The sequence below is a fragment of the Triticum aestivum genome, chromosome 6D (assembly GCF_018294505.1).
Source record: "Triticum aestivum cultivar Chinese Spring chromosome 6D, IWGSC CS RefSeq v2.1, whole genome shotgun sequence".
Classification (NCBI taxonomy): Eukaryota; Viridiplantae; Streptophyta; class Magnoliopsida; order Poales; family Poaceae; genus Triticum; species Triticum aestivum.
Window position 1 is genome coordinate 73,156,742 of NC_057811.1, and position 17,091 is coordinate 73,173,832.

A 17,091-nucleotide genomic window follows, 5' to 3' on the forward strand; every position below is an offset into this window, starting at 1 on the left:
TACACAGTCCGAATCCAACAAAGGACGATACATAGGGTAGCTAGTTCATCTCCACAGGAGGTCTTGATGGGGTCCACCCATGAGGGGGGTCTTGAATCCAAGGTGGATCTTCTCTGAAGAGGTGTCGGTCCCTCATGGTGGAGTAGATCTAGATGGATGAGCGAAGCTCTATCTCACATATGATCTAACACAATGCTACCCCCAGTACGGTGCTAAGGGACAAGTATATATAGTCCAAGGGGTAAGTTGTGGATACATGGGGCGAAACCCCTTTCACTGCGCACAGACAGGGTGGTAGTACCGGTCAAGGGGGCGGTTGTACCGCTGGGAGCTCAGGTGCTGGTTCCTGGAGGTGTTCACAGAATGGAGTAACGGTTGTACTAGTGGTCGGGGTGATTGTACTGGTCTTTTGGCTGTTATGGGGATAAACCGATGTTGTACCGGCCTTGCACCGCTCGATCATAGATGCCGGACTGGTAGTTGGGCGGTAGCTAGTTGAGCGGTTGTACCGCCCGGGCGGTAGTTGTTGGGCGGTACATGGGAGGTTGTACTGGGATTTCTAGACTGGGCAGATTCTCTTCATGCTCTTGATGTCCATCTTGCACCATAACTTCTACTTGGTTGCTTCCTTGGTACCTAAGCACACAAAGCATCTCTGTTTGAGGTAGTAGCCATGTCTCAAGTGCGTCAAAGGGGAGTTCGACAAGGAGAGAGTTAACCTCGTTCTCGATAGCCCTTGCACGAGCTCGTGTCATTGGTCCATGTGTTGTCGTGGGAGATGTAGGTAGGTCCGTGGGGATGACCTTCGGATGCTCCACATCACATATACTATCAAATTTATGCTTTATTTAGAGACATTATAAAGGAGCTCTCTCATGGCATCACTATCAGCACTTCGGCAACCGTCTATTTTCTTGATCTAGAGCTGCCCGGTCGTCCGATCCATGTTTAATTTCTGCCTCGCTGCGAGGTGGGTCGTTGTGTCAGGGCCGCTGCGCCCGCAACAACTTTTGAGTCCGCAGGTTTGTTCGCCGTTTCATTATTTTTGCAACAGTGTTTGATTGTAATGTTGATAAAAAGCCATCATGTATGCTGGACTATGCTACATTTTATTTGAAGTTCTAGCAACAACATACATTAATTCTCTTGCTAATTGTGCCAGTTCATTTTGTGAAGGTGCTCCTATAAGTTCCGGGACAAGAAATGTGGACATCTGGTGCAGGCTTGCTTTTCAATGAAACTGTGCATTTGAAATAAATCTTCAATTTACTCTTAGGTTCATGTAGTTCCTTTTTAAAATATAATGATGCCTCAATTTTCCGACTGCTTCAAAAATAAAGTTAAGTCCATTGACTTCCGAGGTATTTGCAATGTTGTGATGGTAGCTGCAAGTAGTCCTGGCCATGGGAAGCCCGGCCCGGCCCGACACTGCTCCTGGGCCGGGCTCGTAGGTTTTGAGCATGATGGCCGGGCCCATCGTTTTTGCGCTTTTCTGAAGGGGCCCGGCGGGCTTTTATGCATTCGGGCCGGGCTTGGGCCCAAAAAAAGGCCTGATGGCCGGGACGGGCCAGGCCCGGGCCTAGGTTTTTATCCTCGGGCGTGGCTAGGCCTGGCCCGAAGCCCGACCCGCCTCCCCCCGCCACCCACCTCCGGCGATGAGCCGCGCCCACCACCTCCCACCTCCCGCGGCATGCCGCGCCCACCACCTCCCACCTCCGGCAACGCGCCGTGCCCACCACCTCCCACTCCGGCGACGAGCCACGACCACCGCACCATGCCTCCTCCATCTTGTCGTGCGCCGCCCGTGAACTCTGCCTTCTCTCTCGCGCCGCCCCACTGCCCCCCTGAGCGTGGCCGCCCCTCCACGGAGCCAAGCTCGCGCGCCGCCCCCCTCCCACCGCGCCGAGCTCACACGCCACCGCCGTTGCCCCCCCCCCCACCCGGCCGCCCCTCGTCAGTTTGTGTGTTCCATCCGCACCAAAATCGCCGTCCCCAGCTTCCAATGGATCACACGCCATCGCCGCCGCCCACCAGAACAATGCTCCCAGCATTCGTGTGCCCCAAAAGTCAACGTGACACAGCTGCTTCCTCCGGCAACACCTCCTACCGGCGCCGGCGGTCAGATCCCCAAAGCTCCCCTTCCCTCTCGATCTCACTTCCCCGCTGCTGGAAATTTAGTGGTTCAACTTCCTCTAAAATTTGTGAGGTTACCTTGTTAGTAGTTCACCTTTGCTAAATTCTGGAGTTCACCATTGCTAAAAATCATCTTATGATTTTTGGACAATATTTTGTGCAATTCATTTGTTCATCTTCAGAACTTGGAGATATTACGTCTACTTTTTTCTATGACGAAGGTACAAATGAGCTCCATCTGCAATGGTTATCCCCCCTAGTGCTTCAAAGATGCCTATTTTGTTTTCCGCGTGGCGCAGTGAGGATGATAGTGTCGACACTTACAAAATTGTTTTCTGTGTTGCTACGTTGTCAGTCCAAAGTGTGGTGAAGATGCAGCCATGGCTGTGTAGATGATGCGGTGTGTGTCTGGTTGTGTGTGTGCATGATGATTGGTGGTTGTTGTGTGTGTGCAAGGTATGTCCGACGACAGCGAGTAGGCAGCAAGTGTACTAGTGAGCAGCTACTTAACTGATTCTGACACCGCAACACTAATCCACTCTGCTTCCTCCAACGAGTTCTTCAGTCCAAGTTCTCCCACGAGGTTGTCTCTGGTTTCGTTTCCCTTAACTATACCTGGCCAAATGGGCCGGTCCGGCCCGGCATGGCCCAGCCTGGGTTAAACGGGCCAGGCACGGCATGGCCCGGACAGGCACGCTAAGTACTCGGGCCGTGCCGGGTTGGCACGCGAGGAGGCACGATCGCAACAGCTTCGTCCGCGCACGGGTGAGGATGCTCGTTGTCTCGTAGCAGTAGCGCACTAGCGCATGATTTTTTAATCAATCATCGTACGAGGCGGTCCTCCCACCGCTTGCTAGTCTTTTCTTTAGACAAAATACCTCGTTCGCTAGTCTTGCATGTCGATCGTACAAGGCGCTCCTACCTCCTCGCTAGTCGTGCCGTGCCGGGCTGCCACGCGTGCGGCAAGGCAGCCCAGGCACGACCCACTAAACCACGTGCCGTGCTGGCCCGTGACGGGCCAGGCACGCGGGCTATCGTGTCGGCCCGACAAGACCGGCCCGTTTGGCGAGGTATGCCCTTAACATTGGTAAGAGAGAAGATCATTCAACTTCAAATCTGTTTGGACTGATAGTTCAACTTCTTTCGGACAGAAGGTTCAGAAAGTTTTTTACCTGAAATGCACATATTTGGAGTACGCGAATATATATATATATATATATGTGTGTGTGTGTGTGTGTGTGTGTGTTTTCGAATTTTGCTCTTGTGTAACAGTTCAACATGTATTATGTCATCAATCCATAATGAAAAGGCGGGAACAGTTCAATATGTGTGTATCCGGCTGCAGCCATCGAGTTCGTTTGCATCTTTAATTTCAGAGGTTCAACTAAATTTTTCCTCAAAGTTGGACCTTTCCTATATTGATCTTTGATCTTTGTTTAATAACATTACAATCGCACAAAATAGGCATTGTTTTCTATTTCTTGATGAAAATGTTCCAGTATCATGTACTGTTTGTAAACGTTCACTTACCTAGAACAAAAGCAGATGCAAAGGTGCTTTTTCCCTGTTAATGTTTGTGTTAGTGCATGCAAGTGGAAAGAGCTATGGAACTGACCCCCGCGGGCATTTTTCCGTCAAACATTGCACTTGTTTTTCCCTTTCCAGGTTTATATTACCTTTTTTCTTATAAATTACAGTACCTCATCTATCCTTCCTTGTAGATGGAGATGCGTGTATGTATACATGAATTCTGAAAACAAGCTTCAGTACAAGAAAAATGGGTCGTTCAGTACAATTCTGAATTATAGGTGTGTAAACAGATCCTGCTTACACAGTAACTAATTAGCTATGATAACCATGTTCAGACTTCTACTAACCCCAAAACTATGTAGAGTTAGGATTGTTACTACCTTGTTTCTTAATATTGATTCATTTTTATGAGAAGGTATTAAGATGGTACATGTAGTTGGACATCTCAATATACTATAATGTGTTTTTTTTGCATAGTACCTTGAAATTATGTTAGCAATTCTGAATTGCGATTGTGCTTGAAACTGAAAATGATTCTCTAACTTCTCAAACCTCATGGACTTGATGCTTAAAATACTTCCAGAACGAATTGATTCTTGTTCTTTCATGATCAGTTCAGCAAATAATTTTTTAGTTCATTCCAATTTCAAATTCTCATTTTAGTTTAGTCAAAGTTTCTTATTTTAGTTCAGTACAATATCCAAGTTTATTTTAGTTTTAGTTCATTTCAATTCTTATTTTAGTCAATCTGTATTCTATGGATTTTATTTGGCCTAGATTGCTAGATGTGCTAACTTATTGTGCCAAGGCAATCTAAAACATCAAGTGCTGCTACTGTAATTCGTTCATTGTTTCATGCCTTCCCGCAGATGCGCACCCCCACCTTCCCACCGATGCCTACAAATTAGAGTTCACTAAAAATGTGCTTGAAAGTTCAATTTTTACGAACCGAATAATTTCTTATTTACAGATCTGAATCGTGCGACTTCTCCAACTAGCTTATGGTGTTTCTGACATTGCTCTAAACCATTTCTCAGTAATATTTTGTATGTCGCGATGGACTTGAAGGATTTCAGTCCATCAAGCTAGTTGTCAAAAAGGTATTTTTTGCCTTTTAATGTCTATGATGACTTGATTACCTAGGAATTTAAACATGGTAACTGTTTGCCGAATAATATTTTGTATATAGGTAATGTCATTTCTACGAACAGCCAGTTCCATTATACCTGTTGTTCGCCGTTGATGGTGCTGCCATTTGAGTTTATGTCTCTGTCCATGGAGGCTTCCTGGAAGTTTCTCTGTTTCCATGTATGGTGTTCCATGACAGAGGCCGTGACGCGTGATGATTTCTGGTTAGGATTGGTTTACTTTGGATCTCACAGTAGGAGGATAGGCACGGCGTGCATTCAGTCTCAGAACCTGAAACTAACCTGATTGAGGTGGCATTCAGTTTTCAGTGATTAATCTCCATTTATTTATTAGTAGTTTCACCTGCTTTTTGGAATTAAAAAGAACAAAACTTAACTAGTTTGACCACTTTGTGACTGCCAGGCACAAGGAAGGAAGGGCCACCGTCCGAGGCGACGCGTACATATGTACACCCAGGAGTCAGGACAGGACACAACATCCGATGCGGCATACGTAGTACACTGAGGACTCCCTCATCACTAGCAAAGACAAGAAAACTAGCAGTGTCCTCAGCCAGGTCAGATACATATAGAGTCTTATATTATTTGATTTGATCACAGTACATGTAGCCTCTGCCGATGTAGTATGTAAGGAACGATATGACAAGCATCAACATGTAGTATATGTGAGTGAGAGGAACACAACTACTTCAGTATGGCTAGCCTAAGTGGTGTGAACTGAAAACCAAGCCTCAACACATCTGGTTCTTTCTTTTATGAGAGATGATTTCCTCCCAATTTCTAGAACTCACAGTCATAGTTATAATATAGTGTTTGGTCATCCTTAGTAGGTAGGTGTAAACCACACAGACGCTTACAACCAAAGCTAGCCGATGGCGCATAAGCTACATGCAAAAGAGAAGCCCTTCTTACATCCACAACATCTTAATTTTTATTCAATTCAATTTCCAATTTTAGTTCAGTTCATTCTTATTTTTAGTTCAGTTAGTTTCTTATTTTATTTTCCTTCAATTTCTAATTCTTTTTCAGTTCAGTTTCTAATTTTACTGAAGTTCAATTTCTAATTCCAAACAATTTGTGTAAATTCCCATCGAGCAGGTGTGCACGGTGAGTGGCTACTGAACTTGTAGGGCTGCTGCTTTTGGACTGCCCAGGAAGCACATCATTATAGAAGGTAAAATTTGTAACCTATATAATTCATGTTTGTTCTAACCTCTTGTTCCTCTAAAGCAGCCAAATCCCGGCGCACCTGGTAGTTCAAACTTACACCAGATGGCCGGTGACCCCCTCTACATGCTCCTCGAGGATGACTTGGTAGTAGCTGGGATCCCCTACAGTAGCCAAATCCCGGTGCACTCATCGCTGCTCGTGATCCCCTCTCCTTCAGCTCCACTTCGTGACGCCGCTAGTCCACAGGAGTAGGGGCGTTGTGCCCATCAACAAAAAAGAAACAGAAGGTATGTGCTTGGAAACTTAAAATTCTGTAGACATTTGGGAAACAGAATTTGTAGCTTCTTTCAAAGTTCAAAACGAAAAATATATTTAGTTCAACTTGTTCTAGCAAACCATGTGCGAGACACCATAGAATGAAAATGTTGTTGCATTGCCAGGTCTCCAATTGGTTCAATTACAAATAGTTACATCCGTTCGACTACATATATTACACTAGTTCAAATGTTTGCGTTACACCAGTTGACCTAAGTTTTACATATGTTATCACTTCAGAAAAAACTGTAGATTTTGATGATGCAAGCTTAGTTTTTTTCTATTTCCTATAAGTTCAAGTGATCAATTGCTGTAAGTTGGCGGTTGTTTACTCGGGCAGTTAAAAAAGTGGTCATTGTTGTCTTTTTTTAAAGATGTTCGAGCAATTTTTGTAAAAAAAGCTGCCTATATTAAGACAAGAACTCCTCCCTCCATTGGCTGTCTCAGTTCATCTGGTTAAGCATCTCAATGCAACTATATTGACTATGCCCAGAACAGTAACATGCTGAATTGATGATGGTTGCGTTTCATACATCCAAGCTATATGATGCTTGCAATGGAGTATTGTACAAAGCTCCCATTTGCATTGAATACCGCTACCACCATGTATTTGTACTTAAACAAACTTGTTGAAACAGCTCTTTCTATCTCACTCATATTTCTAGTTTTTGCATGGGGCATCTTCTAGCAACGATTAAACTCATTTCCCGTTTAGATAACTACTTATTAAAAAGATGTATCAATCATCATGCTAAATTTCAATTTCCCATTTTAAATAAGTTTAGATTTTACTACATCTAAAGTGCACCTATGCTACTTCAGGTCATCGAAGCAGCGGCCGCCAGCTCTCCCGCGTGAAGCAGCAACCGATGTTGTTCTCTTTCTCATACATGCGCGTGTGCAGCAGCAAGCATGACTCACTCTCTCTCTCTCTCTCATTTGCACATGAGACATCTCTCGATGTGATTTGGTTGGACAGGAAGAGCAACACGGACAGTACGGGCTGGCTGATGATGGCTGATGACAAACCTGCTGCTGTCTTGCTCTATAATGGTCTCTGATCCAATGTATTTTAATTTCTCTGCGGTATAGCTTGCTATAAAAGATGAAATATAAGAGGTCATTATGCAAAAACTTGTTGGATCCATGTAAGGTGAACGAGAAAGTATATTGAAAAAGTTTGATATTTTTTTGTTGAGGTAAATGTGGTTGGCGGCCGTCGACGTCGCTAAATCCCTCTACAAACTAGTGGTTGGCTGCTCCCAGCGGTAAATGTGGTCAGGTTCGGCAGCTAGCTCTTCCTCGAGCAACCATTTGGAGAACTTTATTGTGTTATTGTGGTGGTGATTGATTTTAGGATCAGTAAATTTGATAGCTAGCTTGTGTATGGAACCTGCAAGTTCAATATTGGCATTAGATTCAGTTCTTGTTGTACAAATCTCCCGGTGTTCACATTTATTCGGGTAAAAGTTTATTTTAGTTCAGCTACAGAAACTATGCAGGTTCAGTGATGATGATACCATAAGTTCGGATAAGAAAACAAAAAATAATTAAAATAGAAAACTTTAAATTCTACAAGTTCAAGTGCTCATCCAGACATGGTAATTCAAGATGGTAAAAGTTGAAAATGGTAAAAGTTCAAGTTGTAAAACAAGAGAAATCTAGAACATTCGTTGCAAAAAGAATTTGACTTCAAAAAAACACGCAATTTTTTTGGCAAAAAATAGCATTCAGTTCAACAATATAAACCATGCAAGTTCGGGGGCTATGATACAGTAAACCGTTGAAAACTTACGAGGAAAAAATTACCCAAAAAATAGAGCAAAGTCTAGTTAGTGAAAACACGCTTAGTACAAACCCATGAAAACATCAGTACAAGTACCCTTTTTTCAGAACCATTCAAAATTACTCTACCAAAAATAGCTCAGTACAAACACGCACATATATCAGTACGAGTACTCTGTTTTTCAGACGGGAAACAGCAGGATCCGTTTTGCTGTATTCAAAATTACTCTTAAATGGTTGCGAATTTGAAAAAATGTTCAACATGACTAAGTTTCGCCTTTTCGATAGATTTCCAACGGTATATTATTTGCCCCATTTCAACAAACTAAAAAAATCACGTTCGAAATCAAATTTGACCATATTCGAATTCGTTTTTAAACTGTAAGGAATTAGAAAAACATTTCAATACGAAACAGTTGCGCATTTTCCATAGCTTTCCAACGCCGTATCGTTTGCGTCAATCCGACAAACCGTTCGCAAGAAAAACACGAAAATACGTTTCGCCCAGAATTTCATCATTTTTCAAATTACTTTTAAATTGTATAGAATTTGAAAAAAACAATAGATATATGGAAGATGCGGATTTTTTCAGCTTTCCATCACCATGTTATTTGCTCAATTCCGACAAACCGTTTGAAAACCAAAACACGATTCCCGTTTTTGATTTTGAAAAAAGGTTTTTTCAAAACTGCTCTTAAACCATGATGATTTTGCAAAAATGTTCAATATATTTGAAATATAGTTGTCAAGAGCTTTCCAATGATACATTACACACCCCGTTCCGACAAAAAAATTGCAAAATAAGAAGACGATCTGTTAAACAGAAATGAAAACACCAGTTCAACCGCTCCAATTCATCAGTACAACTGCCTGAAACCATCACTTCAAGTAGGGTAACAGAATAATATTCTGTTATGCGAAACAGAATAGGCCACATGTATATATTTTCTACAATAGCTTGCCACAGAACTAGTTAAGGTTTTCGCTGGTATAAATGTTCTAAAAAATCCTGAAACTAATAGAACATGATCCAATGGAGGGATCGAAAAAATATGACTGCATGTGTCCTGGACAAAAAGAACAAATGTTCCAATATATATTGATCCTCCACTGAGCTGAAATGCTTGTTTTTTTGTTGAGGACACATAAATGCATATTTTCACAATCACACCTTTGGATCATCTTATTATATTAGAGTGAGGCTCCCTATTTATTTCATATATTTTACTTACTTTTAAACCATAAAATGTTTAGTAAGGGTTAACTAGTTATGTGGCAAGCTATGATAGACACAGTTTTACCTAAGCTAAGCAGGTCATGTTTGTGTCAGCTATGTCGGCGTTCTGGGCACGGGGGTCCCCAGACTTGCCTGCCTGCGGCCCACAGCGTGGCCAAGCCAGCAGGCCGTACGGCCCATCTTCATCAACAAGGCATCCGAGACCCTCGCGAGGGTCCAAGCCTCGCGAGGCGGACGACGCAAGACCTCCTCTGGAGTAGCCTAACCAGGCAGGCTCGCCAGGAGCGGAGATATCAAGGCAGGGCAAGACCTCACGAGGCCCTCGTGACGTGAGCCATGACGAACGGCACCAGGCGGGCACCAGCGCGCGTAGCGTCCTTATTTCCTCTTTGGTGCTAAGGAGGCCAGCGCAGACGAAGAGTACCGAGGCATCAGGCAAATGTTGCTATATTGGTGCAACGAGACCAAGACCAGGAGGACGGCAAGAAGGAGGTCATCGTGGAGCCCAAGACGGCGTCACCACCAGAGCTTTTCGCAGGCGAAGACGCTTTTGTCAGGATAGCTTGTACTAGCTGTCCCCCTTCAAATTTGTCCGCCGATTGTTGGCTCCCTTCCTGCTCGATATTTGGGAAGAGGACCAGGGCCTCTATAAATAGGTCTAGCCACCATAGTAGAGGAAAGATCTCATCTGAGCCCGATCCAACCCGATCGAGAGCCTAGCCACAAGAACACCTCAACCTCAGGAGGCTGTTCTTCCCGTGTACTGTTCATCATCAGCCCAAGAGGCAATCGACCACCACCACACTGGAGTAGGGTATTACACCACAACGGTGGCCCGAACCAGTATAAACCTCGTGTCTCTCTGTGTTGCGAGTTCATCTGCGAGATCTTTGTGAGCTAGGGCGTAGATCGGTAGGAGGGAAAGACTTCGTGCGCACCCCAGTGTTCGAACCTCCAGGGTTTGCCGGAACCCCACATCCGACATTTGGCGCGCCAGGTAGGGGTGCGCCGGAGCTCCTCTCCACCAACCTGCGCCCTGTGCCGCCGCACTTCGCTCCCATGGCTGGTGCCCCGCCATCCACCTCCGCGACCCACGTCGGCAGCGGGAAGTCCGGGTACCGAGCCCTGGCCCCCGCCCTGCGGCGAGTGCAGTGGCCAACCAAGTTCAAGCCGGAGATGCCGCCGCGTTACGACGGCGCGGCAGACCCGGCGCCGTTCCTGCTGGCGTACGAGGAGGCCGTCCTCGAGGCCGGAGGCGACGATAAGATCATGGCCAACTGGTTCCCCATGGCCCTCGCCGGCGAGCCGCGAGCCTGGCTGCTCAACCTGCCGGGATCCACGGTGGCATCCTGGGGGAACTCCGCAATCTCTTCACCATGCGCTACACGGTGCCGGCGCACCATGCAGTCGCGGCACTGCTGGGTGGCTCTCAAGCACCGCCTTCAGATCGCCACGCCAAACCTTTCTTCCGTCAGATTGGGGCAGCCTCCAAGCGCCCGGGGGCTCCGCCGGGTTGGGCTGCGCTGGAGGCCGACCTCACCTTCGGCTCGAAAGACCACCCCGACTCCACCACCGGCTCCGGAATGCTCCCGATGCTCTGCACGCCCACCATTTGGAACGTGGCCGTTACCAAGACCCTCATCAATGGCGGCGCTGGCCTCAACTTGCTCTCTGTAGAAGCCTTCAGCCTTCTTCACGTGCTGCCTGAGCGGCTCAGCCTCAACAAGCCCTTCTCGGGAGTGGGCGGTGGAGCCGCTCACCCTCTGGGGCAGATCCGCCTCCCTGTCACCTTCGGCGCACGCGACAACTACCACACCGAGCTGGTGGACTTCGACATCGCCCGCATCGGTCTCCCGTACAACGCCATCCTCGGGTACCTCGCTCTTGCTCAGTTCATGGCGGCGACTCACCCGGCCTACAACCTCATGAAGATGCCAGGGAGCAAGGGCGTCCTCACCGTCAAGGGAGACACTAAGGAGGCCGTGACGGAGCTCAGGCTTGCCTTCAAGACCGCAGCAGCAGCACGGCCAGCCGGCGCCAGTACGCCCAAGGCCAAGGAGACCGCGCCCACCAAGAAGAAGCAGTTATTCACCCAAGACAAGGCGGAGACCAAGCAAGTGCCAGTCAACGAGGATGGGTCTTCAGGAGCCACCTTCACCATAGGAACCGGCCTCGACCCGGGACAAGAAGAAGCTTTAGTGAGGTTATTGCGCGCGAACAAGGAGATATTCGCGTGGGAACCCAATCAGCTGGTAGGGGTCCCGAGAGAGGTGATCCGGCATCATCTAAGGGTATGCCCCAACGTACGCCCCGTGAAGCAGCGAGCAAGATGGCAGTCCACTGAGAAGCAGGCCTTCATCGTCCAAGAGACACGCAAGCTGGAGGCGGCAGGTACCATCTGAGAAGTTCGATACCCCGAATGGCTGGCGAACCCCGTCGTGGTACCGAAGAATGGCGAGAAGGAACGGATGTGCGTTGACTTCACCAACCTTAACAAGGCTTGCCCCCAAGATCCGTTCCCACTTCCATGCATTGATCAAATCGTCGACTCCACCGCCGAATGCGACTTGCTATGTTTCCTGGATGCATTCTCAGGATACCACCAAATCAAGATGGCGGTGGAGGATGTGGAGAAGACAGCCTTCCTGACACCATGCGGGGTGTATTGCTACACCTGCATGCCCTTCGGGCTGCGCAACGCGGGCGCAACCTTTCAGCGGTTGATGCACATCGCTTTGGGGCGGCAGCTCGGCAGAAACACAGAGGCTTACGTTGATGACATAGTGGTCAAATCTCGCGAGGCGAGGACGCTGATTCAAGACTTGGAGGAGACCTTCGAGAGCTTGCGCCAAGTGAACTTGAGGCTTAACCCGGAGAAGTGCGTGTTTGGCGTCCCCTCCGGCAAGCTGCTAGGGTTCCTCGTATCCCACAGAGGGATCGAGGCGAACCCGGAGAAGATCAAGGCCATCGAAGACATGAGCCCACCGCAGACCCTCAAGGAGATGCAGAAGCTAGCGGGGCGGGTGACCGCGTTAGGGCGTTTCATCTCCAAGCTAGGCGAGCGCGCCTTACCCTTCTTTAAGCTCATGAAGAAGAAGGGCCCGTTCGAGTGGACCCCGGAGGCCGACCGGGCCTTCCAAGACCTCAAGAAATACCTCACCAGCCCTCCGGTGATGGTGGCACCGCGGCCTCTCGAGCCTCTGGTGCTCTACCTTGCCGCCACACCGTACTCCGCCAGCGCGGCGCTGGTGGCGGTTCGGGAGGAGCGCCAAGACAAGGGTGTGCCGCGCCAAGCCAGAGCTGATGCAGCGCGGGGTCAGGAAGGCGCAGCAAGGCCATCGGCGGCGGAAGACCAAGCTCAGCAGGGCAACATCGCAGAAGCTCCTGAGGACGGTCAGGTCTCAGGAAACCCACCACCTCAGGATATGCCACAATCTCCGCAGGACCCGAGCCTCGACAGTGTGCCAGCCCTCGTCGAGCATCCGGTGTACTTCGTCAGCACCGTATTGCGGGACGCGAGGGCGCGCTACCCCATGCCGCAAAAGCTCCTGCTCGCACTATTGGTGGCCTCGCGCATGCTGCGGCACTACTTCCAGGGCCACCCCATCAAGGTTGTCTCAGCCTACCCATTGGAGAGGGTACTCAGGAGCCCTAACTCAGCCGGAAGGGTTGCTGAGTGGAACATCGAGTTGCAAGCATTCCAGCTGGAGTTCAGCACTACCAGGGTCATCAAGGGAGCCGCGCTCGCCGATTTTGTGGCAGAATGGACAGACGCCCCGGCTCTTGAGGAAGGAGAAGACCGATCCACCTCCCCAGGAAGCGAGGCACCAGACGGCTGGGTCATGTATTTCGATGGCGCCTTCGCGCACCAGGGCGCGGGGGCTGGAGCAGTGCTCATCTCGCCCACTCAGGACAAGCTCTACTATGCCGTGCAACTCTGTTTTCAGCACGGCGAGAAGGTCTCCAACAATATCGCAGAATACGAAGGCCTCATAGCTGGCCTGAAGGCTGCGGCGGCTCTAGGGGTGAAGCGCTTAACCATCAAAGGCGACTCGCAACTCCTCGTCAACTTTTCCAACAAGGTGTACGAGCCGAAGGATGAGCATATGGAGGCCTACCTCGCGGAGGTGCGCAGGATGGAAAAGCAGTTCTTGGGCCTTGAGCTAAAGCACGTGCCCCGGGGCACCAACAAGGAAGCCGATGACATCGCCAAGAGAGCGTCCAAGCGGCAACCGCAAGAGCCCGGTGTCTTCGAGGAGCGGCTCTTCAAGCCATCAGCTACGCCACCTCTTTCGAGCATGACCCAGCCTCGAGAGAAGCTCCCACAGCCTCCGGCCACAGGAGCCCCGGCCTGTGGTCCGACCTCATGAGCTCGGCTGCTCTTGGCGCTCGAGCCCCAGGGGGTATGCTGGACCAAGGAGTTCAAGGAGTACCTGACGCACGGGACGCTGCCGGAGAAGGAAGAGGACGCGGAGCGCGTGGCACGGCAAGCCACGGCATACTGTATCCAAGACGGCGAGTTATACAGGAAACGGCCAAACGATGTCACGCTGCGCTGCATATCCAGTGATCAAGGAAGGGAGTTGCTGATTGACATACACGGCGGGGACTGTGGACACCACTCATCGTCACGGACCCTCCTCGGCAAGGTTTTCCGCAGCGGATTCTACTGGCCTACAGCACTCAACGATGCAGCCGAGCTGGTGAAGTCCTGCGAAGCTTGCCAATTCCACGCCAAGCAAATCCATCAGCCTGCTCAGGGCCTCCAAACCATTCCGCTCACATGGCCGTTCGCGGTCTGGGGGCTGGACATCCTAGGACCGTTCCCCCGAGCGCCAGGGGGCTACCGCTATCTCTACGTCGCTATCGACAAGTTCACCAAGTGGGCGGAAGTGGAAGTTGTCCGTACCATTCCAACCAGCTCTGCTGTCAAGTTCATCAAGGGCCTCGTGAGCCGCTTCGGGGTCCCCAACCGCATCATCACAGATAACGGCTCGCAGTTTACTAGTAACCTCTTCAAAACCTACTGTGCTAACCTTGGAACGCAGATCTACTACGCTTCAGTGGCCCACCCCAGGAGCAATGGTCAGGCTGAACGCGCCAACGCTGAGGTCCTGAGGGGCCTCAAGACCAGAACCTTCAAGAAGAAGCTGGAGGCCTGCGGCAGGGGCTGGCACGACGAGCTCCAGTCCGTGCTGTGGTCCATCCGCACACCGAATCGAATCTCTTTAGAAAGAGGATCTTTTGTCTCATGGTAGCCTGCTCCAGTCCCCTTACGAAACTTTCGTTATTGAGTTAGCCATACACACAGCTACCAAGCCAATAGGCGAGACCCCATTCTTCCTCGTCTACGGAGCCGAAGCAGTCCTCCCTCACGAAGTCAAGCATCGCCCCGCGTGGGTTCTGGCGTTCGATGAAACGCAGCAGGACGCCATGCGGGGGATGGATCTCATGCTGGGGGAGGAACGTCGTTGCGAAGCTGCATTAAGGGCGGCAAGGTATCAGCAAGCGCTGCGGCGTTACCACTGCCGCAACATTCACTCCAGGACGCTCGAGACGGGTGACCTGGTCCTGAGGCGGGTCCTCTCCAGGGAAGGGCTGCACAAGCTTTCACCCATATGGGAGGGCCCGTTCAGGGTCGTCCACATCTCCAGGCCTGGCGCCGTGCGCCTGGAGACACAAGAAGGGACACCTATCCAAAATGCCTGGAACATCCAGCACCTCAGGAAGTTCTACCCATGAAGCAAGGCCCAGGGCCTATGAAGCAAGGCCCAGAGCATGTGAAGAAAGGCCCAGAGCCTGTGAAGAAGGCCCGGTACCTGTGAAGAATCGCCGCCCGTGGCACTCTCACGTACTAATGAGTTGGGGCTGTACACGCCCTGGAGTCTCAGGAGCGCCGGCCTCAAGCCCTGGGGCTCCCTCCCACGCCTAGTGGACAGCACTTAGCTCCGTGCTGGTAAGAAGACTTGAAGACTAGATTAGGTGCCGGACGCGGCTTTTCATTTGCTTTCCGTAGTTGGCTCGCTTTTCCTTAATCGAAGTTGCTCTTGGTGTTCGTTGCTGATTTGATTCCCTAGCCTTTTACCGCATTTTTCGGCTCAGGTTTGCTCATGTTCTCTCTCTCACATGCCTCGTGAGGGGGCTAGGCAGGTGCCGTCGCGAGCATTTTTCTTCTCTCTGCCTTCTCGTCAGCCACCCTCGTTCGAGCCTGAAAGCTGGCACATCTCTCCTAATCCGTGCCCCTCGGGTACCGCGATACAAAGCGCCAAATCACGGCTTGGGTGGACGGCAGGTCCTTTAGTGCACCCCCTAACGATTTTTTTGCAGTTTCTAAGCAACGCAGACACCTTGTGAGGGAAAGGGCGTCCCAAACGCGCCAGGTTAAGTTATCTTTGCGTAAAATAACAACACGACATGGGAATAACACGCACAATGCATTAACCAAAGAACCATAGTTCGATACACGCCCCTCTGGGCCCATACTGGTTTCGTTTTCTGATGCAGGGAAAAAGAAAAGGCTAAACAAAGCGGCGTTGCAGCAATCCGCGGAGGTAGGCCCTCAGCGACGCCCCGAGCCTAGCCAGACCCCTCGTCGCGCTTCACGGAGGCGCGACGACGAGATGACCCGCTGCCTCCTTCGAAGCGGGCGCCGTAGCCACCGCTGCTGGTCGTAGCCACCGCTGCTGGAGCTGTCACCAGAGGAAGAGCCGCCGTAGCTGGAGGAGACGCGGTCGCCGCCGAGGGCAGGCTCGCCCTCATCCTCGTCGTGACCATCACCAAGGCCGAGCACCTCCTCACCGTCGTTCGTCTCGGGGCAGCACCCGGCGCGGCGACCATCTTCCTCAAACACCCTTACATAGAGGGTCGATCCACCGTCATACTTGAAGTGGAGCGTGCACCGCCGGCCCAGGACGCGCGCGCGGGCGAACGTCTGCCAGCCGCGGGCCAGGGCTATGTTGCCCGCGGCGGAAGTCTCGACCGCAACCCAAGAGGCCTTGCTGCAGCAGCCACCCGTCTGCAGCCAAAGTCCGCCTGGACCAGAGGCCGGCAGTTCACCGGCGAAGAAGCACGGAAGTTGGAGCCAGTTGTCGGCCGGGTTCTCCGACCAGACAACAAACTCCGGGACACCTCCGCCGTGTGGAACCGCGGACGAGGAGGCCGCGCCACCATAGCGCGCCTCCCCTCATCAACTGGACCGCCATGGTTGGGACGATCCCCTCCGCGTGCCGCGGCGCCGCCTCGACGGTGGGCCACGGCGGGGATCGCGGCGTGCTTGCACGGACGGCCGCGACCGCGCTTGGACGCCGGGGAACCGGGGCCCTCGCGAGGGGCCTTCCCCTTCTCGGCGGCAGAGAACTTCCTTCGTGGCGCCATCGGAGGCACTACGAGCAATGAAGCAAAGGAGAAGCAAGCAAGCGAGGAAGAGATGAGCAGCGGGGGCTCCGCCCCACTCCCCATTTGTAGCAAGAGAAGGCCAACCGGCGTCTCCCACGATCGCAGGTAAAGATGGTTTTCCTTGCAAGTCGCAGGGACTTGTCAAGTCGTGCAGTCACCGAGGCTGCATGGGGAAGCGGAGACGCCCACGTCCAATGAACCGCCACGCGCAACCGAGGCCGCAGGCTTTTGGGGCCCGCGGTGCTCCAAACTTGACCCTTGGCTTCGCCGCGAAGCTAAGCCTGAGCGCACCTTGGGCCCGGGGGCCACTGTCGGCGTTCTGGGAACGGGGGTCCCCAGACTTGCCTGCCTGCGGCCAACAGCGTGGCCAAGCCAGCA